Source organism: Aristolochia californica, unplaced genomic scaffold (genome assembly GCF_029961685.1).
Source record: "Aristolochia californica isolate CCGP_79_NKW_82.1479 unplaced genomic scaffold, dmAriCali1.0.hap1 SCAF_8, whole genome shotgun sequence".
Lineage (NCBI taxonomy): Eukaryota > Viridiplantae > Streptophyta > Magnoliopsida > Piperales > Aristolochiaceae > Aristolochia > Aristolochia californica.
This window is the reverse complement of record NW_027182279.1, coordinates 8,705,246-8,731,474: the sequence shown is the minus strand read 5'-3', so window position 1 is coordinate 8,731,474 and position 26,229 is coordinate 8,705,246. Positions and strand designations below refer to the sequence as shown.

Genomic DNA, 26,229 nt, shown 5'->3' with positions numbered 1-26,229 from the left:
CTATTAATAATAGAGAAAACTCATAGAATCAAAATAAAATTAAACCTACCCATGTTCCACTTACAACTTGTATAGAACTCCTAATACGAAAACTGAAAACTGATAGAATCAAAAGATTTCTTATGTAAGATTCTTTCCCATGAGACTCAAATAAGACTTTGTCATATTAATTCTTACACCATGATACTCCTTTACCATGAAAATCATATTAGACTCTTCCATATTTGCTTTTTCAACACTCCCCTCAAATTAGAGTTCCTAACTTTCGCATGAAAAGAAATTTTCATCTCTCATCCTCCTCCTTACTTAGATGTTCTTTATTTCTAATTTTTTTTTTACCACCACTACTTCTCAACACCTCTTCTTTTGAACTTCTCTTTCTACTTCTCTCCATTTATTGACCCTTTCCTTTTAAAGAGGCCCAAATTCTATATAGCATATATGAGAGAAGAGACTATCACTCTAGCCAAACAATAAAACTCCATATTCCTTTCAAAATGGTCTATGTTTGAAAAAAGATTCCTTTCAATTTCAAAGGTAGAAAAGCCCAATTTTAGTGCGTGAAAAAAGAAAGAGTATTCACTATTTTAATGGTAGCTCACAAAAATATATTACTTTGGTGAATAAAAAAACTTAACTCACTCTGACTGTTGGGTGCACTCTTGTTCCATGTAGGTAGTGGAAGTATAGCCAGTGCTCTGAAGCGATAAAAAAAATACAAGAAGTTTTATTACCTAGACCAAAATTCTAGAATTTCTAGAGGACTAACAAAAGTGACCATTGTTTTACACCAAGAAGGGGACAAAAGAAATAGAATGATAACAAAAAATTAACCAGAATAGTAACTAACCAATGGAGCACAAAATAGACTAAAAATGTTGACCACAGGAGTTTGACTAAACAATTGACCCAAAAAAAATACTAGAATTTTAATAATAAATTAAATACAATGGAGATATACCTTGGAGAAAGGGGGAATGCACAATGAAGTTTAACCAGAAAATTAGTTGGAGTTAATTGCAGTATCATATTCATATGGCCTTCGAGCAAAACAATCTTTCCTCATGGACACTCTTAGAATCCCAACATATGGCCTAACTTACTATGATGAAAGAAGGCGAGTTTGCCTCCCAAATGAAGAAGAAATAACTTAAAAGAACAAAAAAAAAGAGCTTTGAAAATAAGGGAAACTTCTTTGCACAAAATGAAGATGGTTTACACTTGTGGTCACAAAAAGCCTACTTATATGCAAACTAGGGATAAGAATCTTTATCCCTTCATCTTACAAGTATCAGTATGATCTTCCCACCTAAGTACGAGGTTTACCCCTTTATTTAAATTCAAACATGGCATTATCACAAATGCCTAAATAAGCTCATAAAATATAATTCAAGAGCATTTGAATCGATTCGAGTTAAAGTTTTATATTTTAAACGAGACAAAGAAATTGATAGCCAACCTCTACAGCTTAAATGCATGCACGCCACTCACCTACACACTTGCCTTGCCTATGTGGCTCACCCATGCACTTGACCTATATCCTCACCCACGCCTAGGTGGGGGGCAAGGGTTGGGTCGGGATTAATTAAATAACACATTTAATGTAACACATAACTATCTTGATCAAACCTAATGCTAATTAATTAATGACATTATGTATTTACAAATCATATAATTACTGATTAAGTAAGAAATAATTAAATACCCGATGATTTATGCTAATTAATCGGCCAAGTGACCTATTTAATGTAATAAATAATCAATTATTTAATAGAAAAAGTTGTAATAACTTACTTATCTAATTAATTAAACACATTGTAGTTATATAATTAGAATGGGTGACTTCCTGAGAAGTCTTCGTGTTGCACCCCTTTCTCCCTCGCAATGCTGCGTTTAGGGGTGACAAAACATATTTCTATATATAGTTTATTTTCTTTTTTAATGGTTTAAAACTTTCGGGTAGAAGAGAAGAGGGGAAAAAAAGAAAAAAAGTATGATTTTTTTTAGTTTTCCTTTATTAATGCAGTTCACTACACTTTTGACACGGACGACGAATGTTTTATTCTTTAACCCAACAACATAGCGCTCCTTTTTTACTTTTTATATCTCGATTTTTTATTAAGATTATAATTTTTATTTTGTTTTATGTAGGGAATGTAGAAAAGACCGACAGAACACGGGGGGATAGTGAAGCAAGGGAAGGGATTGGTAGGATGGAGAGGGTAACACAAACGAATGCGATCATACTAGCTCCAATGCACCAGATCCCATCAGAACTCAGAAGTTAAGTGTGCTTGGATGAGACTAGTACTAGGGTGGTTGACCTCCTAGGCAGTCCTTGTGTAGCACCTATTTTTTCCCATTTTTCCTTTGCCACCAGCTAATTTCTCCCTCGCAATGCTACGGTTAGGGGTGACAAAACATATTTGTATATATAGTTTGTTTTCTTTTTTAACGATTCGAAATGTTTGGGTAGAAGAGAAGAGGGGGAAAAAAGAAAAAAAGTACGATTTTGTTTTGGTTTCCGTTATTAATGTAGTTTTTTTCAATTTCAACACAGACGATGAATGTTTTATTCTTTAAGCCAACGACATAACACTTTAAATTTTTTATATCCTGATTTTTGCTGAAGATTTTAATTTTTTAATATATTTTATGGAGGGAATGTGGAAAAGACTGACGAAATACGGGGGAGGGGGAAGCTGGGGAAGGGATTGGTAGGATGGAGAGGGAAACACAAACGGGTGCGATCATACAACCACTAATGCACTGAATCCCATGAAAACTCCGAAGTTAAACGTGTTTGGGCGACTGAAGTACTTGGATGGGTGACCTCCTATGAAGTCCTCTTGTTTAACCCCTTTTTACCTTTTTTTCCTTTGCCACCAGCTAATTTCTCCCTCGTAATGCTATGGTTAGGGGCAGCAAAATGTATTTGTGTACATAGTTTGTTTTTTTAACGGTTCGAAATGTTCGGGTAGAAGATAAGAGGGAAAAAACTATGATTTTGTTTTGTTTTCCATTATTAATGTAGTTCGGTTAAGTTTTGACACAGCTGGAGAACGTTTTATTTCTTTAATCCAATGACATAGCGCTCCTTTTTAATTTTTTATATCTTGATTTTTTCTTAAGATTTTAAAAATTTATTTTATTTTATGGAAAGAATGTTAAAAAGATCGACGGAACACAGGGGAAGAGGGAAGCCAGGGAAGGGATTGGTAGGATGGAGAGGGTAACACAAACGGGTGCGATCAATAAATTTTGGTATTTTGATAAATATGGTTGAAAGAAAAAATTATGAGTAAGATAGGAAAGCTAAAACATTTTTGAAATTTCAGTTAATGTAATAAGAATCAGTTTCTATTCTCTTTCTCCAATGAACAAACCCATCAGCTCAAAAAATAGTTTTCAGACATGAAGAAGATTGAGTTTTCAGCATAAATGATGCTAATGCTGATAGATTTCAGATCAACTTTGTGCTCACTCTAGGAAAATAACACACAAAGTAATTGACTTCAGTTCTAATAGGAGGGGTTAGTCAATTCACGCAGGAGATGAACTTTAGCAGCATTACTCAGTTCATCTCCTGACATCGTTAGTGGAGCACCAGTGCATGATTCATGTTGATGAATCAGAAGAACCCAAAAATATTCTCTACAGTTTAATTTTGGGAATCCGGATTTCGTAGTATATTGAGAATCATCTGGATGAAACGGGTGGGATGCCTCAAACCCTTGTCGAATTGTTTCTTTTCAGTCTCTCTTCTGCCCTCTTCCCTCTCTCGGTCTAATTCTTCTCTCGTCTCTTCTTCCTCCGAAATTCTTTTCTTCCGTCTCGTCCTCCGTCTCCCTTCTCCCTTCTCCCTCTCGTTGTGAACGTCCTCTCGACCTCCCACTCCCTTCTCCCTGTAGCTATTCTCGCTTCGCTCATAATACCTCCCGACTTCGTTTGATTTCCCCATTTCAATTTCGATTTTCTTTAGTTCTAATAGGAGGGGTTAGTCAACTCACGCAGGAGATGAACTTCAGCCGCATTACTCAATTCATCTCCTGACATCGTTAGTGGAGCACCAGCGCATCATTCATCTTGATGAATCAGAAGAACCCAAAATTCATCTCTATGGTTTAATTTCAGGAATCCGGATTCCGCAGTATATTGAGAATCATCCGGATGAAGCTGGCGGGGTGCCTCAAACCCTCGTCGAATTTTTTCTTTTTAGTCTCTCTTCTGCACTCTTCCCTCTCTCGGTCTCCTTCTTCTCTCGTCTCTTCTTCCTTCGAAATTTTTTTCCTCCCTCTTGACCTCCATCTCCCTTCTAACTTCTCCCTCTCATTGCAAATGTCCTCTCGGCCTCCCACTCCCTTCTCCCTGTAGCTATTCTCTCTTCCCGAAAAATACCTCAATATTTCGTTTGATTCCCCCCATTTTAATTTCAATTTTCTTTGATTTTTTACATTTTGACGTCGATTTCTTCAATTCTACTTTGATTTGGCTTCGTTTTCATCCTTCGACTTCAGTTTTCCCTAAATTTCAGAAGGTATGCCTAAACACTGACTTTTTTTATTATTATTTTAGTGTCGTATTTGATTTAATTTTAATTTTTGTGCTTAATGTGTATTAATTGTTGCGTAATTGTGGGATTTAGGTTTGGGGTTTATGGTTCAATTTTGTCTTTAGAGGGTTTAATTTCGGGGTTAGGGTTAGGGTTTAGTGTATTTAGGGTTTGGTCCTTGGTATTTTAGGGGTTAGGTTTAGGTTTAGGGTTTATTGTATTTTTAGGGTTTAGTTTTTTTTAAATTTTTTTTAGGGTTCTCAGTTTTTGGGGTTTAGGGCTTTTAGGGGTTTTAAGGTCTAGGGTTTAGGGTTTAGGTTCTGGTTCTAGAATTAGGGTTTAGGGTTTGGGGTGTTGAGTACAATTCAAACAATCCTGAGTCGCCTACACTTGCGTCCATTAGGCAACGAAACCCGACCCCCATCACTGACGAGGTATAGTTTGTAGTGACTGCGAAATCATATGGGGCTCTACTAGGGATGTTCGGTGAATTTCTACTCGATATGTGTTTTTTTGCAGTGTTTAGTGCATGTACAATGGAAATAGTTTGGTTAATTTTGAAATGTTTTAGAATGTTGTTGAAGATTTTTGAAGTGCTATGGAATGATTTTGCCATGTGGAGAGGAGAGTCAGGTGTTATAAATATCCAACACATGGTATTTTATTTTTTGTGGTTTGATGAGGACCATCTCGGATTTTGTTTATAAATGGCTGTAAGAAGACCACAAATTGCTCGATATTATGGCATTTGGATCTTTGAAGAAGACAAAAAAATGCTCGATCTCTTGGTCGAGCAGGTCAATATAGGGAACAAGTTGCCCAACAAGGTTTGGAAGCATGAGGTATATATGGATTGTCGCCCCAACGTGCCAAGCACAATACCCTAGGACTTAGCTTTCCTTGCATTCACTATTGCTTTTTTCCAAGCTTCTTTCATCCCATTGAGATCATATTCTTCCAAGAAGAATACTTTGAGATATGGATCATATCGAAATGCCCTAATATGGGGGTTTTCTATCATAAATGCCTCTAGATGGAATCTACCATCTGCAACAAATACAACAACATCAACTGCTACATTCTTAGGAATTGTAGGAGATGCACTTCCCCTTAAGACAAAGGTTTAGACTGTGGTGTTGAGAATTTAATATCGATCGGACCGATCCCTCTTATATTCATATTGTACCTTCACTATAGCCTCGAAGTTTTAGCGCAACTGGTTTCAATATGGTATCAGAGCAAGGTAGGTCCCGAGTTCGAGTCTCGTTCCCACCTGTTTCCACGAGCCACAAATGGCAACGTGCGGGGGAGTGTTGAGAATTTTAATATCAACGGGGCCGATCCCTCCTATATTCATGTTGCGCCTTCACTACTGCCTCGAGGTTTTAGCGCAACTGGTTTCAATATGGTATCAAAGCAAGGTTGGTCCCGAGCTCAAGTCTCGCTCCCACCTATTTTCACGAGCCACAAATGGCAACGTGCGGGGGAGTATTGAGAATTTAATATCGACCAGACCGATCCCTCTTATATTCATGTTGTGCCTTCACTATTGCCTCGAGAGTACAACTGGTTTCAATATGGTCGCTCCCACCTGTTTCCATGAGCCACAAATGGCAACGTGCGGGGGGGAGTGTTGAGAATTTAATATCGACCGGGCCGATCCCTCTTATATTCATATTGTGCCTTCACTATAGCCTCGAGGTTTTAAAGCAACTGGTTTCAATATGTGGAACAATGATATCAATACTAGAGTCAGCTAAAGCAAATTTAACAGCACTCATAGCTGCTGCTGAGAATTGGATGGTCCCCACCACTGCAATCTTTTTGTCACAAAAAATCGCTTTAATTGTATTAATGAGATGGTCTACATCAATTTTTATTTCAATGTAAACATATAAAGCAGGGATTTTGGTGTAATCTGTTGGGACTAAACAGCTATGCCCGTAATGGATCAAAAGATCTAGAAAAATCATACACAAAGCAGCATGCCCCATATGTGATGTCACCTAGAATAAAGCACTCATCAACGGAAGCAAAGGTTCCAAAAATGTTGCAAAGAACAAGTGAGTACATGAGGAGACCTTCAGGGAATTGAAGGGCGACCCTTTTGGCGCCGGAAATACAATTCACCATATTGATTTATGAATTTCGAAGGATTGTTAAGAATCGAATCAGGGACTTGATTTCTGATGAAACAAACGCTTAAGAGAGGGTCTCGGGTTTTTGGAGGAAAGAGCAGTTCGGGTTCCATCTGATTAGCAAGTTACGTGAAAGAAGAAAGTCACAACAGTTATCATTGTCAGACTCACCTTTTCTAGAGAAAACAATGAGAAGCGAATCAGAACAAACAAAATACTTGAAGAGTAAAAAAAACAGCATGAACCAATATGCTTTTCTTACAGAACTTAGAATTCTTCTGTAAAACCTTTACTTCACAAAATTTCTGAAAAACCTGTCCTATATGTGTGCAAAATTTGGAGGTAACCCCTACTCTCATTCATGTTACCGTTCGATAAAATTCGAATCTGAGATCTGTGCTAGAGGAGCTCTGAGTCTTACCCCAAAACAATTGATCGGAAGGAAGACCAAGCCCCGTCTGAGACTGCTGAAACGGATTCATGTAAGAAATTGGAAGATAAGCGCTGTTGCTTCCCTGAGATTCCATCTCACAGACGAGCCACAGATTATGCGAGTGATCAACTGTGGGTTGCGTCTCAATTTTTTTGTCTGATGCTCCTTCTCACACCAGTCCCATTCCCTTGGGAAATTCCAATCTTTGTTTCGCTTCTTCCCGTTTGCCAGAAATTTTGTAAGACAAATTCCGCGGAGATTCTTTCGACGAGTTGGCGCTTAAAGTGGTTGGATGCTTAAGTATTTCTTCATTGCTTTGATTACGGTACCTTGTGAGGATGCAAAGAACTTCAGGCTTATTTGGAGGCCAGGAATGAGGAGAGAATTCTTGCTCGCTTTCGCGAGGAGAACACAAGAAGAAGACGTTAATGCCGTAGAGCAAAGACAATTGATGGCACTTCTTCTTCACCCCTTCGACTCGGTTCTTGAAAACCTTGCAGTGAGCCCTTTCCTCGAGTTTAGATCTGACCATGGCAACTATGCGAAATCAAGAAGAAGTTCGGGAAAACTGTGATAGGAGTGAGGAAGAAGTATGAGAGTGAGTGCCAGTTTTTTTCCACTTTTCGGTTTCCACCCCCACTCACAATTCGCCACGGAAGAGCACACACCGTATTCCTAGTGGACCACCTAAGTGCGTAACCGACCAACCCTTTTCACGCCAAAAATCTTTTCAAAATGGATTCCCTGTGCATGTTTACTGTCCCTCACCTCCTCATTGTCTAAGCAAACCAGAGATCACAAAAATTGGGACAAATTATGATTATTCTCAATAGTGAACAAAAAAGACTCTTATCACAATGGTTTTGCATTTATTAATGTTGGAGTATTTTCTCAACAATGGACACTAATGACTCTTATAGAAACTACAATGGTAATTGTTCATTGAAATTTCTCAAAAGATTCTCATTTTAACCTTAGTAAGTGAACTACTTTCCCAACTCAATGTAGGGGTTATGATCAAGGGCACTACATTTGGGTTTCATTTTTTTTGTAGTGACTACTTTGCTTCAAAGTGAGATAGTTGTTTATTGCCTACATCTACAAGAATTGCCTGATCCCCATGTTTATTGATTTTCAACAAGCCTATTCATAAACTATTTAGTAATCTCTCTTGGTTCTACCCATTGTCACTCTCGATATCATCTCTTTGTTGATCATCTTCTTCTATGACTTAGCACTGACATATATGACTCTTTCATTAGCAAAGTCATAACATTTTCTCTTGGTTGGTTAGATATGACTCTTTCATATCAACTCTTCATCTCATGTTCTATTTCTTTTTTATAGGATTAACTTATTAGACTCAAGTTGATAAAGTACTGACACGTTTCTGGTTTTTCAATTTGTCATTCTTTATGAAATCCTCTGGTAATATCATGAGTTACATTAGCACAAATGAGGAGAACCATGCTTTTAGTTTATGTTATGAAGTTATAATTGGATATCTTACTTTTATACTATGTTTTATTTGCTATTAGTTTTATTTGAGTCATTAAAAATATTAGGCACAGGAATTGATTCTTAAAATATAAAGAGAGAAAACAATTAATTGATTGTATAACGAGTACATTGTTTCTCTATTTATAATAGAGAAAACTCATAAAATCAAAATAAAATTAAACCTACCCATGTTCCACTTACAACTTGAATAGAACTCCTAATACGAAATAAAGTAAATCACTATTACAGAAAACTAATAGAATCAAAAGATTTCTTATGTAAGATTTCTTATTTAATGTAATAACTAATCAATTATTTAATCGAATAGGTAGTAATTACTTAATTATCTAATTAAGTGAACACTTCTTATTATATAATTAACTAATTAATTTGGTTTGTAGGATTAATGGAGTCTGTAAGAACCACAATGACATACTATTTGATGATTGCTAATACTAGTTGATTAAAATAATATATTTACTAATTAAATAATTATTGATTAGGTAAGAAAATAATTAAAAACCCATGATTTGTGGTAATAAATTGGCCAATTGACCTATTTAATGTAATAATTAATCAATTATTTAATTGAATAGGTAGTAATTACATAATTATTTAATTAATTAAACACATTCCAATGGAGTTGGTATGAAGAACTAGAATAATTTATTATTTGACTGCAACTAATACTAGATGATTAATTTATATTTAATACATTTATTGATTGAATAATTACTGATTTGGTAAGAAAATAATCAATTACATGATGATTTGTGGTAATTAACTAGCCAATTGACATATTTAATTATATAACTAATCAACTATTTAATTAAACATGCAATACTTACTTAATTAACTAATTAATATAACCTTTTCTATATATATAATTAAATAATTATTTCACTATCAATTAATTAAATTAATTTTTTATTTTTATTAGTTATTTTTTATTTTAATGACTAATTAATTTTCCCACCATTATTTTTTTTCTATGTTCATTTTTTTATTATTTCATTTTTTATTTTCCTTATTTTCCCTTTTGTATTTTAAATTTTATTATTTTTTTATTTTTCCTTTAATCTTTTCTTTTTTAGTTTTTTTTTTATATTTACCCATGTCAATAAATCTTGTCCAAATGGCGCCACATCAACATGTCCATTAAGGAAAGAGGAAAGAAAATGAGGAAAGGAGGAATTTTAGGTTTTAAAGGATGGGCTAGCATGGTGCTATATGGACAAGCTTTACTAACGTGAGAAGTTGCCGGAGCCTATGAGGATTCCAAAGGTTGAAATCAGATAATTTTGGAAATAAGTTTAAAAAGTCATTATTCAGGTTAATAAAAAATTTAAATCCAATATTCGGGTACAATTCCTTGAAGTATAATAAAAATAATAGTAATTTTTGACAAAATCCTTCTTATTACAAGAGTTGCTAATTGGGTGTAATTAGATTGGACAACAACAACCTTCATGTAGGGCATATTGAGTGAGAAATTCTAAAGATCACTAAAATTTCAAATTTTGATTAATTCATTTTCTATAATTTTTGTAAGAAAAATTTACTTTTGTGCAATGGTACCCCACCTATAAAGTAATATTTAATTAATCTATCTAATAATTGCATAAAAAATTTCAAGCTTCAAAAATTCAAAGTAATATTTAATGAATTTCTTCTTTTGAATGTTGAAGATTAAAATATAATTTTAGTTATTGAGATTTATGGTTCAATTGCATAATTCTAAACTTTTTTCAAGAGATCCTTTTACATTTTCTCCATAGCACAACAAGGTGCTTCTATATATGACAAAATTCAAAATCCTGGCTCTAGTACTACATCATAGACTTAAAAACTATCAACTATGAAATCTCCAGTCAGTGAAATATCAAGGAAGGAAAGTAGAGCTCCATGTTTAGCAAGTATTACGTAAAAGGAAACTCTAGGGAAACAAGGATTCCAATTCAGACTAGAACAGGTAGCCTCTTCAGTTTATATATAAGTGAGGTAGGACTAGCTCTCTTCTGCCTTGTAGCATTGCCGGATTATACCATCTTCCTTTAGTCCATGTTTTCCATCTTTGTTGTCCGATCTTGCCCTGTTCTCTCATCTTGGGGATCGACCTACTACTCTAATATTGTTTTAATGGAGGTCAGCTTGCCCGAAGACTGTTAGGGAAAAATCGTCGATGACAACAAGACAAGTAACAAGTAATCATGCACGACACAATATTTTATGTGGTTCGAAAAATTGCCTACGTCCACGGGAGTTGTAGAGGATTTTATAGATCAGTTGAAGAATCACAATACAGTCTATTTCTCACACCATAAATACAACCCGAGAGAGTCTTCTCTCTATTTCATCTCAACGAATTTCGGCGAGACCGAAACTTCTCCCCGCTTCGTCTTCCTGGCACATACATAGGTACTGATACGAAATCCCGAGGGAGTTCCATAAACCTCTTTGTTCCAGTAAGTCTCAGACTCTGTTCTTTCGACACCTGTGTCGAACAACAGCACCGGTAACGGCGATGACAACGAACAGTAACTCCGGCAACGGCGACGAAAACTATGATGACAACGTCGGTGTTCTTCTCAATTCTCTCTTTCTACCGAGAGACTCTATTTCACACTTTGTTTCTGTTTCAAAAACAGAGTCGAAGTCCCGCCCTACAACACTGGCAACGGCGATTGCAGCGGCGTCGTACAATAGCTCCGGTAGCAGCGACTGCAACAACATCGAGCCTTTGAGCACTCTTTCTTCTAACCACGGCGTCGCCTGAAGGTCTCTTAAAAAACCCCTCTCTGATTTTTTGTGAGCACCTCTATCACTCTCTGTTTTTCGCCCTGACCCCTTTCAGAAACCCTGAGGGTTTTTATTTCGCCAATAGAGTCACAGTTTCCTCCTGAGAGACTCTCTACGCGCAATGTCTCTGTTTTGGAAACAGAGACGAAGTCTTCCTGCCGAAAGAATCTATTCGCCCACCGTCTCTGTTTCGGAAACAGTGTCGCGTGTAGTGGACCATGCTCCATAGTCCTCAACAATTCTCCCACTTGGATACTGGTATACCAACTGCATTGCCCTCTTCCTCGAACATTATATCCTCCACCTCTGCAACTCACTGCCCCTGTCTTCATACTAGAAGACCAACAGAAGTTGTGCACAAATTTAATTTCTCAAGAGTAACACCCTTGGTTAACATATCAATAGGGTTCCTCTGACTTTGTCTCTGACAATTCTCATACCAAGGATTTGCTTCGCATCTCCCAAATCCTTCTTTGCAAAGTGCTCTTACATCTACTTCTTTAGATTATTGATCTCATCAATACTAGCCCTTGCAATAAGCATGTCATCCACATACAGTAACAAAATAATGTAAGAATTGTCAAAATACTTGACATAGCAACAATGTTCTGCCTGACATCTGATGTACCCAACATTGCACATAAAGCTGCCAAATTTCTTGTACCACTGTCTAGGAGCTTGCTTCAGGCCATATAAGCTATTATTTTGTCTACAAAATGAACCTTTTTTTCCCTGTACTACAAACCCGTCAGGTTGGTGCATATAGATGTGTTCTTCAAGGTCTCCATGAAGAAAGGATGTCTTCACATCTAACTGTTCAAGAAATAAATCTTCTGTAGCAACCAAGGACAGTACTCACTTGATGGTTGTGATCTTCACCACAGGAGATAAAATCTCAGTGTAATCAATATTTTTTTTGCTGAAAGCCCTTTACAACAAGTCTAGCCTTGTACCTCTTATAGCCATCAAGCTCAGTTTTCACACGCTACACCCACTTGTTGTACAAAACCTTCTTCCCTGATGGAAGTTCTGTCAACTCCCATGTCTGATTCCCTAACAGGGAATTCATCTCATCCTTCATGGTCAGCTCCCACTTGCTAGAATTTTCATCTTGCAAGGTTTCTTCGTAACTCTGTAGTTCTCCACCATCTGTCAACAGAATATAATTCAAAGTAGGTGAGAAACATTGTGGATGACGAATAGTCCTAACTGACCTACGAACTGCGGCTGCAGGAGTAGACGACTTTGGATCTGACTGTGGAATAATAGGAATGGGTGCACTGGATTCACTCTCCCCTTCACTCGCATCTCTGCACTGCACTGTGGCCTCTAATAGGTCATCCAAATATGACAAAGTCGGACTCCTGAGGAGATGCTTCAACAACTGTATTGGACTTGTTCTTGTACACAATCTTTTCATTGAAGATCACATTCCTGCTTCTTATAATCTTCCAACCCTGATCATCCCAGAAACGATAGCCAAATGCCTCGTCTCCATAGCCAATGAAATAACATTTCTTTGACTTAGCCTCAAGTTTACTACAAGCATCAAAATCAGCAAGAACAGAAGAAAGACAACCAAAAAGTTTAAGATGAGAAAATTTGACCTCTTTTCTACTCCAAGCCTCTTCAGGCATTCCACAATCGAACGGAACTGATGGGCTTTTGTTTATCAAGTAGAGCGCAGCACTGACTACATCTACCCAGAAAGTTGGTGGTAATCCAGTGTGCAGTCTCATGCTTCTAGCACACTCATTTATTGTTCTGTTCATACGTTCAACAACTCCATTTTGCTATGGCGTCCCAGGAATAGTTTTCTCCATTCTGATACCCTGAGCTACACAGTATTCCTTGAACCCGCCATCAATATACTCACCACCATTATCAGACCTCAAACAATTTAGTTTCAATCCTGTCTTTGTCTCAACCATGGACTTCCAATTTTTAAACACATTAAATACATCAGATTTGTGCTTCAAAAAATAAACCCATACCTTTCTGCTGTGATCATCAATAAACGTGACATAGTAACAAGAATCTCCAAGGAAGCCACTGGGGAAGGTCCCTACACATCTGTGTGCACAAGGTTTAGTTTTTATTTCTTCAGTGTTCTGCCACCTTTCAAAAAACTGACCTTCTCTTATTTCCCCATAGTGCAACTCTCACAAATACTAAGATCAACTGATTTCAGTTCTAGTAGCTTGCCTTTGGACATCAGTTCTTTCATACCCTTCTGACTCATATAGCCAAGCCTGCAATGCCACAAATCTGTTGTGATTTCTGCAACGGTAATAGCAATAGTGTTCTTCAAACCAATAGTCGAATAGAGAGTACCAATTTTCTTACCCCGAGCCAGTACCAATGCCCCTTTGGATACCTTCTAGGTGCTATCTAAGAACACCACTGAATGGCCACAATCATCAAGTTGTCCAATAGAAATAAGGTTCTTCTTCAACTCAGGGATGTGCCTGAACTTTTGCAAGGTCCATTTGTTCTTGTTAGGGAGTGCAATGTCAATTTTTCCCATCCCTACCACGTTCAAAGCCTCTCCATCAGCCAGATATACCTTCCCAAAATCACCTGCAACATAGTTTTGCATTATCTCCCGAAGGTAAGATGTATGGAAGGAAACCTCTGAATGCAATATCCAGTCATCAACTAGACTATGAACTGCAAGCAATAGTGCATCCTATACTTCTTCAGTTACCACTTTAGCACTATCATTCTCGATCTTCTTAGGGTTTCTACAATTCCTTTTTATGTGGCCAGCTTTGCCATAATTCCCACAAGTTGCCTGCTGACCAGGCCTTGACTTGCTCTTGCCCCTGTTGATTGATTTTGATCTGCCTCTGTTTGAGTTCCTGTCATGTGATCTCCCCGAAGAATCAACATTCAATGCTTAACTCAAACATGATGTCTCGCCTAAATCCCTCTTGCGCACCTCCTCAGCCAAAATCAAATCAGAAACATCATCATATTTCAATTTTGATTTACCGACAGAATTACTGACAGCCATTCTCAAGGCTTCCCAATTATTTGGCAATGAAGCCAACAATATCAGTGCACATATCTCATCATCAAATTCAATTTCAACAAACGAAAACTAATTTGTAATAGTATTAAAATCATTCAGATGTTGTGCAACAGGCATACCATCTGCCATCTTTAAATTGAATAAATTTTTTCATCAAATAACTTTGTTATTCGCTGAAGGCTTTTCATACATACCTGACAAAGCCTCCATGAGATCCGCAATCATCTTCACCTTGCTGATGTTGTGCAACGGATCTCGATAGGGTTAGCCGAATAATTCCCAGAACCCATCTTTCCAACAGATTCCAATCAGCCTCCACCAATTTTTCTGGTTTCTTCCCCAGCAGTGGAAGATGGAGTTTCTTCCCATAGAGGTAGTCCCCTATCTTCATCCTCCAATATCCAAAGTCTGTGTCATCAAACTTCTCGATCCCCGATACCTTCATTTCGTTTCCAGCCATCGTTTTCTCTCAGACCCGAACCTTAGCTCTGATACTAGTTGTTAGGACTATGGACACCACCTATCTCCACAATGGTATTATATTGTCTACTTTGGGCCTAAGCCCTCATGGATTTGTTCTTGGACTTTACCCCCAAAAGGCCTCATACCAATAGAGATAGTGTCCACACTTATATATCCAAGATCCTCCCCACTTCTAACCAATGTGGGACATTTGGTCGTATACCCAACAGGTTCTTCCCTAGTGGAAGTTTTGTCAACTCCCATGTCTGATTCCCTTACAGGGAATCCATCTCATCCTTCATGGCCAGCTCCCACTTGCTAGAATATTTATCTTGCAAGTTTTCTTCGTAACTCTGTGGTTCTCCACCATCTGTCAACAAAATATAATTCAAAGTAGGTGAGAAACGTTGTGGAAGATGAATAATCCTTACTGATTTGCGAACTGCAGCTGCAGGAGTGGACAACTCTAGATCTGACTACAGAATAATAGGAGTGGGTGCACTGGACCCACTCTCCCCATCACTCGCATCTCTGCACTACACTATGGCCTCTGGTAGGTCATCCAATGTGACAAAGTCGGAGTCTTGAGGTGTTACTTCAACAATTTTACTGGACTTGTCCTTGTACACAATCTTCTCATTGAATATCACATTTTTGCTTCTTATAATCTTCTGGTTCTGATACTAGTTGTTAGGGAAAAATTGTCAACAAGGCAAGTAACAAGTAATCATGCACGACACAATATTTTACATGGTTCAAAAAATTGTCTACGTCCATGGCAACTATAGAGGATTTTATAGATCAGTTAAAGAATCACAATATATTCTATTTCTCTCACCAGAAATACAACCCGAGAGAGTCTTCTTTCTATTTCATCTCAACGAGTTTTGGCGAGACCGAAACTTCTCCCCACTTCGTCTTCCTGGCGCACACACAGGCACCGATACAAAATTCTGAGGGAGTTTCGTAAACCTCTCTATTTCGGTAAGTCCCAGACTCTGTTCTTTTGACAACAACATCGAACAACAACACCGGTAATGGCGATGGCAACGACAACAAACAGTAACTCCGACAACAATGTCATTCTTCTCGAGTCTCTCTTTCTGCTGAGAGATTCAGTTTCACACTCTATTTCTATTTTGGAAACAAAGTCAAAGTCCCGCCCTATAGCAACAGCAATGGCGACGACAGTGGCGTCACACAGCTGCTCCGGCAGTGGCGACGGCAATGGTGTCGAGCCAACAGAGTGCCAGTTAAATCTTGCCTTTTTTATACTTTCTTACCACTTTTTGGTTTCCACCCCCACTCGCAAGTCGCCACGCAATTCACGAAAGAGCACATGCGGTTTGCTAACAGTGAGGTGACCTACCATTCCGGTTGACCGCCCAAAGTGTGTAACATACCTACCTTTTTCCCGCTAAAAATCTTTTCAAAATGTATTTTATGTGCCCTTGGCCCCTCTTTGTTTAAGCAAACAAGAGATCACAAAAAATACGACAAATTATGAGTATTCTCAATAGTGAACAAACAATGAAATGCAAGACTCTCTACGCGCAACGTTTATGTTTCGGCAATAGAGACGAAGTCTTCCAGCGAAGGACTCTGTTCACACACAGTCTCTGTTTCGACAACCGAGTCGTGTGCAATGGACCAGGCTCCACAGTCCTCAACAAAGATATCTCACTTGAAATTCTTTCACGTTTGCCCAAGAATTGATGGCTCAAGTGTGAAGCTATTTTAAAGAAATGGCAAAATATGATCAAGAAAGTTAGTTTCTTTCACTATCAAATCAATTGACTTCGGTTTTGTCTATCATAAATACTACGACTATGGCTTCATATGTGAATGTATGTTTTGTCGCTTGGACGACAAAGGAGCACTCACACTCCAAGACTCCCTCATCTTCCCTTCACATCACCATGTCAAGAATATGGGTTCATGCAATGGGTTCATCTGCTAGTGCAAGAAAATCCACACTAATCTCAAGCTCAATTACTATCTCTACAATCCCATTACCAAGCATCTCATGACACTTCCTCCACTCCCTCCTTTCAGAATGGCCCATGACCCCTTTGATAGTGGTTTCCCTTTTTAAGGTTTAACCCATTATTAGGTAGTTTCCCATAGATGTAAGGATAGTGAGTCTGAGTTTGGATTGTACGTTAAATGGGATTTGGACTAGAAATAAGCCTGAGTTTTATCCATCAATGGGAGTTTGGATAAACTAGACGTTCCTCTGCAAATTCCTGGAATTTTGTCTTCCATGACTGAAGGTATGCATCTTGGGTTTCCGATTTTCTTTTTATGAATTTTATATTGTTTTAGAAATTCTGATTTACATTGGAATCTCACATCTTGATTACAATTCCATTATTTTTTGTTTGTAAAATGTTGTCTATGTTTTTATTCTGCCGTAAAAAAAAATAAAAATTTAGGTGTCGTTTTCGAGTACAGGAGGATGTCAACTTATGATGAGGCCTTATGAGCCCCGCTCTTCTTTGATCGCCAGTGGTGGCACGTGTGACTGTCAATATGTTGTGTGCCTAGCGGATATCAATCACGCTGGCACTCCCTGGCTAGACAGCGTCCAGGAGAGCCAGTGATGTTTCCGAACAGTGTCCTCGGCCAGACAAGATGACTACATTGGTGCACCAAAGTAGGTTGCGCTTAGTGCACCGGAGGTGCCGACATGTTCGTGGGACCAGATGCGCCTGTGGGAAGAAAATGCCCACAACCAGCCATCAGTCATCGTTCGGGTCTGTAGAGGGGATTGTCAATGAGGGGAGTCGAACAACGGGGCTCGTTGTGTGCGTTGGTGTCGAACCATCGACGTTTTGAGCGCATTTTCTTCCCGACTCCCAGTTGGTCCCGTTCCTCACTTCCAGTCACCTGGAGACCGGTGTTGCTCACACCTGATTCTCGGTCGAGAGACGTTGCTTTGGTGGGTGGCAATGAACACCAGACAATGCGTCAAAGCGAAGCCGAGAGGAGCAGTCACAGAGCACCGAGAGAGAGACGTTGTAATGGAAGCCTGTGTACACTAACGTGTTGCGCTCGTTGGACGCACACCAGCGACAATGGCACCAAAGGAAGGAGGCGACAACGCGGGGATGGTGAGTAGAGTCCCGAACGGACGTGATGCTTGGCTGTGAGCAGCCGAGAGAGGCTCGATCGAACAAAGCAGATACCGGTGTTGTGTGCGTCGGTGTTCCGTGCTCTCATTGGAGCGCAGCCAAGGCCTGGAGCAAGACATCGTGCTGTCCGACTGTCCCGCACCACTATACGCGCAAGAGCACCAAACGTGCTCACGGCCTATCCAAGCCCAATGTTATCATTGGATACATTTAATTCATATATAAATAATATTAAAAATAGAATATTTTAGTTTTCATTCTTTTCCATTTTAGTGCATATGGATTAAATAATTGGGTATGCATATCTGAATGTTTAATATGCATGTGTTAGTTAATTTTTATCTGTATAAAAAATTATTTTGGGTTTATGCATACTTAATCCTCTATGCATATTATGATTGACCTAAATATAAGAAATTAATAATTGGCATAAATTTTAGTCAATTATTTTGATGTCATATTTTTGTTTACATTTGAATAATTATGTAATAACCACAACATTCTTAATTATGAAAAATGTCTCGTGACATAAAGTTAATGACATAAAAATTTGTGAATAACCATGGAAAGCTAATAATTTAACCTCACGTTGTAATTGTTATATTTAAGTGATTAATTTGGATTGGATAGAAACATTTAAAACAATTTTTTAGTCATCCATAAAAATAGAAAATTCCTTTAGAGATAAATTTATGATGCCATTATAAAGTGATATAAATCATTTATGTGTTATAATCTAAGCCTACTCACATGTTGATTTATTTGTTTGAATATTTTATGTGGGTAAATATTCAATTTTTGGTTCCATTGCATGTTTTAGTAAGCATTGTTTTTTATTTTGTAATTCTTCGAACTTTATCTGTTCCGAATTTTGATTCCTCCAATATCATTCCTTTGAATGATAATAATTAAGCTCTTTGTTGGTCATTTCTTTTATTAAATAGCACTGGCATATATGACTCTTTAATTGGCAAAGTCATCACATTTTCTCTTGGTTAGTCATATATGACTCTTTCATATCAGATCTTCATCTCATTTCTATTTCTTTTTTATAAGATTAACTTATTAGACTCAAGTTGATAAAGTACTGACACGTTTTTGGTTATTCAATTTGTTGTTCTTTATGAAATCCTCTGGTAATGTCATGAGTTACATTAGCAGAAATGAGGAGAACCATGCTTTTAGTTCATGTTATGAAGTTATAATTGGATATCTTATTTTTATACTATGTTTTATTTGCTATTTGTTTTATTTGAGTCATTAAAAATATTTGGCATAGGAATTGATTCTTAAAATATTAAGAGAGAAAATAATTAATTGATTGTATAATGAGTACATTGTTTCTCTATTTATAATAGAGAAAACTCATAGAATCAAAATAAAATTAAACCTACCCATCTTCCACTTACAACTTGAATAGAACTCCTAATACGAAATAAAGTAAATCACTATTACAGAAAACTGATAGAATCAAAAGATTTATTATGTAAGATTTCTTATTTAATGTAATGACTAATCAATTATTTAATAGAATAGGTACTAATTACTTAATTATCTAATTAAGTGAACACATTCTGATTATATAATTAACTAATGGAGTCTGTAAGAACCACAATGACATACTATTTGATGATTGCTAATGCTAGTTAATTAAAGTAATATATTTTCTAATTAAATAATTATTGATTAGGTAAGAGAATAATTAAAAACCCATGATTTGTGGTAGTAAATTGGCCAATTGACCTATTTAATGTAATAATTAGTCAATTATTTAATTGAATAGGTCGTAATTACATAATTATGTAATTAATTGAACACATTCCAATGGAGTTGGTATGAAGAACTAGAATAATTTTCTATTTGACAGCAACTAATACTAGTTGATTAATTTATAGTTAATACATTTACTGATTGAATAATTACTGATTTGGTAAGAAAATAATCAATTACTTGATGATTTGTGGTAATTAACTAGCCAATTGACATATTTAATTATATAACTAATCAACTATTTAATCAAACATGCAGGACTGACTTAATTAACTAATTAATATAACCTTTTCCATTTATATAATTAAATAATTATTTTACTATTAATCGATTCAATTATTTTTTTTAGTTTTATTAGTTATTTTTTATTTTAATGACTAATTACTTTTCCTACCATTATTATTTTTTTCTATGTTCATTTTTTATTATCATTTCTTTTTTTAATTTTTTTTATTTTCCTTATTCTCCTTTTTGTATTTTAAATTTTATTATTTTTGAATTTTTCCTTTAATCTTTTCTTCTTTAGTTTTTTTATATTTCCCTATGTCAACAAAGCTTGTCCAAATGGTGCCACTTCATCTTGTCCATTCTGGAAAGAGGAAAGAGGAAAGAGAATGGGGAAAGGAGGAATTTTAGGTTTTAAAGGATGGACAAGCATGGTGCTATATGGACAAGCTTTACTAACTTGGGAAGTTGACGGATCCTAAGAGGATTCCAAAGGTTGAAATTAGATAATTTGGGAAATAAGTTTAAAAAGTCATTATTCAGGTAAATAAAAAATTTAAATCCAATATTCGAGTACAATTCCTTTAAATATAATAAAAATAATAATAATTTCCACAAAATCCTTCTTATTACATGAGTTGCTAATTGGATGTAATTAGATTGGACAACAACAACCTTCATGTAGGGCATATTGAGTGAGAAATTCTAAAACCACTAAAATTTCAAATTTTAATCAATTAATGTTCTATCATTTTTGTGAGAAAATTTTACTTTTGTGCAATGGTACCCCACCTATAAAGTAATATTTAATTAATCTATCTAATAATTACATAAAAAAATTTAGAGCTACAACAATTCAAAGTAATATTTAATGAATTTCTTCTTTTGAATGTTGAAGATTAAAATATAATTTTAGTTATTGAGATTTATGTTTCAATTACATAATTCTAAACGTTTTTCAAACGATCCTTTTACTTTTTCTCCACAGCACAACAAGGTTACTTTTAATAAGATTAACATATTAGACTCAGGTTGATAAAGTACTGACATGTTTTTGGTTATTGAATTTGTTGTTCTTTATGAAATCCTATGGTAATGCCATGAGTTACTTTAGCATAAATGAGGAGAACCATGCTTTAAGTTTATGCTATGAAGTTATAATTGGATATCTTATTTTTAAACTATGTTTTATTTGCTATTTGTTTTATTTGAGTCATTAAAAATATTAGGCATAGGAATTGATTCTTAAAATATTAAGAGAGAAAACAATTAATTGATTGTATAATGAGTACATTGTTTCTCTATTTATAATAGAGAAAACTCACTAAATCAAGTAAATCACTATTACAGAAAACTGATAGAATCAAAAGATTTCTTATGTAAGATTCTTTCCCATGAAACTCAAATAAGACTTTGTCATACTAATTCTTACACCATGAGACTCCTTTACCATGAACATCATATTAGACTCTTCCATATGTGCTTCTTCAACACTGCCCTCAAATTGGAGTTCCTAACTTTCTCATGAAAAGAAATTTTCATCTCTATCCTCCTCCTTACTTAGATGTTCTTTATTTCTAAAATTGTTTTTTACCACCACTAGTTCTCGACACCTCTTCTTTTGAACTTCTCCTTCTAATTCTCTCCATTAAGTGACCCTTTCCTTTTTGAGAGGCCCAAACTGTACATAGCAAATATGAGAAAAGAAAGCATCACTCTAGCCAAACGATAAAACTGGATATTCCTTTCAAAATGGTCAATGTTTGAAAAAAGACTCTTTTCAATTTCAACGGCAGACATGCCCAATTTTAGTGCATGAAAAAAAGAAAGAGTATTCACTATTTTAATGGTAGCTCACAAAAATATACTACTTTGGTGAATAAAAAAATTTAACTCACTCTGAGACTGTTGGGTGCACTCTTGTTCTATGTAGGTAGTGGAAGTATAGCCAGTGCTCTGAAGTGATTAAAAAAATACAAGAAATTTCATTACTTATATCAAAATTCAAGAATTTCTAGAGGACTAACAAAGTGACCATTGTTTTACACCTAGAAGGAGACAAAAGAAATAGAATGATAACAAAAAATTAACCAGAATAGTAACTAACCAATGGAGCACAAAATTGACTAAAAATGTTGACCACAAGAGTTTGACTAAACAATTGACTCAAATTTTTTTGTAGAATTTTAATAATAAATTAAATACAATGGAGAAAGGGGGAATGCACCATGGAGTTTAACTTGAAAATTAGTTGGAGTAAATTGTAGTATCATATTCATATGGCCTTCGAGCAAAACAATCTTTCCTCAAGGACAGTCTTAGAATCCCAACATATGGCCTAACTTACTATGATGAAAGAAGGCTAGTTTGCCTCCCAAATGAATAAGAAATAACTTAAAAGAACAAAAAAAAGAGCTTTGAAAAGGGAAACTTCATTGCACAAAACGAAGATGGTTTACACTTGTGGTTACAAAGCCTACTTAAATGCAAACTAGGGTAAAAATCCTTATCCCTTCATCTTACATGGATCAGTATGATCTTCCCACCTAAGTACGAGGTTTACCCTTTATTTAAATTCAAACTTGGCATTAATTCAAATGCCTAAATAAGCTCATAAAATATAATTCAAGATCATTTGAATCGATCCAAGTTAAAATTTTAAATTTTAAACGAGATAAAGAAATTGATAGCCAACCTCTACAGCTTGAAGGCATGCGCGCCACTCACCTACACACGTGCCTTGCCTATGTGGCTCACCCACGCACCTCACCTATATCCTCACCCACGCCTGGGTGGGGGGCAAGGGTTGGGTCGGGATTAATTAAATAATACATTTAATGTAATACATAACTATCTTGATCATAGCTAATACTAATTAACTAATGACATTATGTATTTACTAATCATATAATTACTGATTAAGTAAGAAATAATTAAATACCCGATGAATTATGTTAATTAATCGGCCAAGTGACCTATTTAATGTAATAAATAATCAATTATTTAATAGAAAAAGTAGTAATAACTTACTTATCTAATTAATTAAACACATTCTAGTTATATAATTAGGATGGGTGACTTCCTGAGAAGTCATCATGTTGCACACCTTTTTGCCCTATCTTCCACTACCACGAGCTAATTTCTCCCTCCCAATGCTGCGTTTAGGGGTGACAAAACATATTTGTATATATAGTTTATTTTTTTTAACGGTTTGAAACTTTCGGGTGGAAGAGAAGAGAGGAAAAAAAGAAAAAAAGTATGATTTTGTTTAGTTTTCCTTTATTAATGCAGTTCGCTACACTTTCGACACGGACGATGAATGTTTTTTTCTTTAACCCAACAACATAATGCTCCTTTTTTATTTTTTATTTCTCGATTTTTTCATAAGATTATAATTTTATTTTATTTTATGAAGGGAATGTGGAAAAGACCAACAGAACACAAGGGTATAGTGAAGACGGGGAAGGGATTGGTAGCATGGAGAGGGTAACACAAACGAGTGCGATAAAACTTGCACCAATGCACTAGATCCCATCAGACCTCAGAAGTTAAGTGCGCTTGGATGAAACTAGTACTAGGATGGTTGACCTCCTAGGCAGTCCTCGTGTAGCACCCATTTTTTTTTTCCATTTTTCCTTTGCCTCCAGCAAATTTCTCCCTTGCAATGCTACGGTTAGGGGAGAAAAAACATATTTGTATATATAGTTTGTTTTATTTTTTAACGATTCGAAACGTTTGGGTAGAAGTGAAGAGGGGGGAAAAAGAAAAAAAGTACGATTTTGTTTTGGTATCCGTTATTAATGTAGTTTTTTTTCAGTTTCAGCACGGATGATGAATGTTTTATTCTTTAAGCCAACGACATAACACTTTTAATTTTTTATATCCTGATTTTTGTTGAAGATTTTAATTTTTTTATTATATTTTATGGAGGGAATGAGGAAAAGACTGACAAAATACTGGGGGAGGGGGAACCTGGGGAAGGGATTGTAGGATGGAGAGGGAAACACAAACGGGTGCGATCATACCAACACTTATGCACTGAATCCCATCAAAACTCCGAAGTTAAATGTGTTTTGGCGACTGCAGTACTTGGATGGGTGACCTCCTAAGAAGTCCTCTTGTTGCACCTTTTTTTACCCTTTTTTCCTTTGCCACCTGCTAATTTCTCCCTCGTAATGCTACGGTTAGGGGTAGAAAAAAGTATTTGTATATATAGTTTGTTTTATTTTTTAATGCTTCGAAATGTTCGGGTAGAAGAGAAGAGGGAAAAAACTATGATTTTGTTTTGCTTTCCATTATTAATGTAGTTCGGTTAAGTTTTAACACGGCCGAAGAACGTTTTATTTCTTTAATCCAATGACATAGCGCTCCTTTTTAATTTTTTATATCTTGATTTTTTCTTAAGATTTAAAATTTTTATTTTATTTTATGGAAAGAATGTGGAAAAGATCGACGGAACACAGGGGAAGAGGGAAGCCAGGGAAGGGATTGGTGGGATGGAGAGGGTAACACAAACGGGTGCGATCAATAAATTTTGGTATTTTGATAAATATGGTTGAAAGAAAAAATTATGACTAAGATAGGCAAGCTAAAACATTTTTGAAATTTCAGTTAATGTAATAAGAATCAGTTTCTATTCTCTTTCTCCAATGAACAAACCCATCAGCTCAAAAAATAGTTTTCAGACATGAAGAAGATTGAGTTTTCAGCATAAATGATGCTAATGTTGACAGATTTCAGATCAACTTTGTGCTCACTCTAGGAGAATAACACACAAAGTAATTGACTTCAGTTCTAATAGGAGGGGTTAGTTAATTCACGTAGGAGATGAACTTCAGCGGCATTACTCAGTTCATCTCCTGACATCGTTAGTGGAGCACCAGTGCATGATTCATGTTGATGAATCAGAAGAACCCAAAAATATTCTCTACAGTTTAATTTCGGGAATCTGGATTCTGTAGTATATTGAGAATCATCTGGATGAAGCGGGTGGGATGCCTCAAACCCTTGTCGAATTGTTTCTTTTCAGTCTCTCTTTTGCCCTCTTCCCTCTCTCGGTCTAATTCTTCTCTCGTCTCTTCTTCCTCCGAAATTCTTTTCTTCCCTCTCGTCCTCCGTCTCCCTTCTCCCTTCTCCCTCTCGTTGTGAACGTCCTCTCGACCTCCCACTCCCTTCTCCCTGTAGCTATTCTCTCTTCGCCCAAAATACCTCCCGACTTCGTTTGATTTCCCCATTTCAATTTCGATTTTCTTTGATTTTTTACATTTCGACGTCGATTTTTTAAATTCTACTTGTATTCAGCTTCGATTTCACCCTTCGACTACGATTTTCCCAAAATTTAAGACGGTATGCCTAAACCCTAACTTTTTTTTATTTTTAGTGTTGTATTTGATTTAATTTTAATTTTTGTGCGTAATGTGTATTAACTGTTGCTTAATTGTGAGATTTAGGGTTGGGGTTTATGGTTCAATTTTGTCTTCATAGGGTTTAATTTCGGGATTTGGGTTAGGGTTTAGTGTATTTAGGGTTTGGTGCTTGGTATTTAAGGGTTTAGGTTTAGGGTTTATTGTATTTTTAGGGTTTAGTTTTTTTTTTAAATTTTTTTAGGGTTCTCAGTATTTGGGTTTTAGCTCTTTTAAGGTTAGGGTTTAGGGTTTAGGTTCTGGTTCTAGAATTAGGGCTTAGGGTTACTAGGGTTTAGGGTTTAGGTTCTGGTTCTAGAATTAGGGCTTAGGGTTACTAGGGTTTAGGGTTTGGGGTGTTGAGTCCAGTTCAAACAATACTGAGTTGCCTACACAGGCGTCCATTAGCCAACGAAACCCGACCACCATCACTAACGAGGTACAATTTGTAGTGACTGCCAGATCATATGGAGCTCTACCAAGGATGTTCGGTGAATTTGGACTTGATATCTGTGTTTTTGCAGTGTTTAGTGTATCTACAATGGAAATAGTTTGGTTACTTTTGAAATGTTTTAGAATGTTGTTGAAAATTATTGAAGTGATATAGAATGATTTTGCCATGTGGAGAGGAAATTCAGGTGTTATAAATATCCACCGCATGGTATTTTATTTTTTGTTGTTTGATGAGGTCCATCTCGATATTATTACATTTGGATCTCAGAAGAAGACAACAAAATGCTCGATCTCTTGGTCGAGCAGGTCAATATAGGGAACAAGTTG

The 26,229-nt window shown here is 36.2% G+C and overlaps 3 pseudogenes; 2 read left to right on the top strand and 1 right to left on the bottom strand.

The window, feature by feature from the left end:
- The first annotated feature begins 2,233 nt into the window (after nt 1–2,233).
- On the top strand, nt 2,234–2,352 carry LOC137939614 (5S ribosomal RNA; annotated as a pseudogene).
- A 2,939-nt stretch (nt 2,353–5,291) lies between these two features.
- On the bottom strand, nt 5,292–7,655 carry LOC137938276 (uncharacterized; annotated as a pseudogene).
- A 16,403-nt stretch (nt 7,656–24,058) lies between these two features.
- On the top strand, nt 24,059–24,177 carry LOC137939635 (5S ribosomal RNA; annotated as a pseudogene).
- Nucleotides 24,178–26,229: the final 2,052 nt, after the last annotated feature.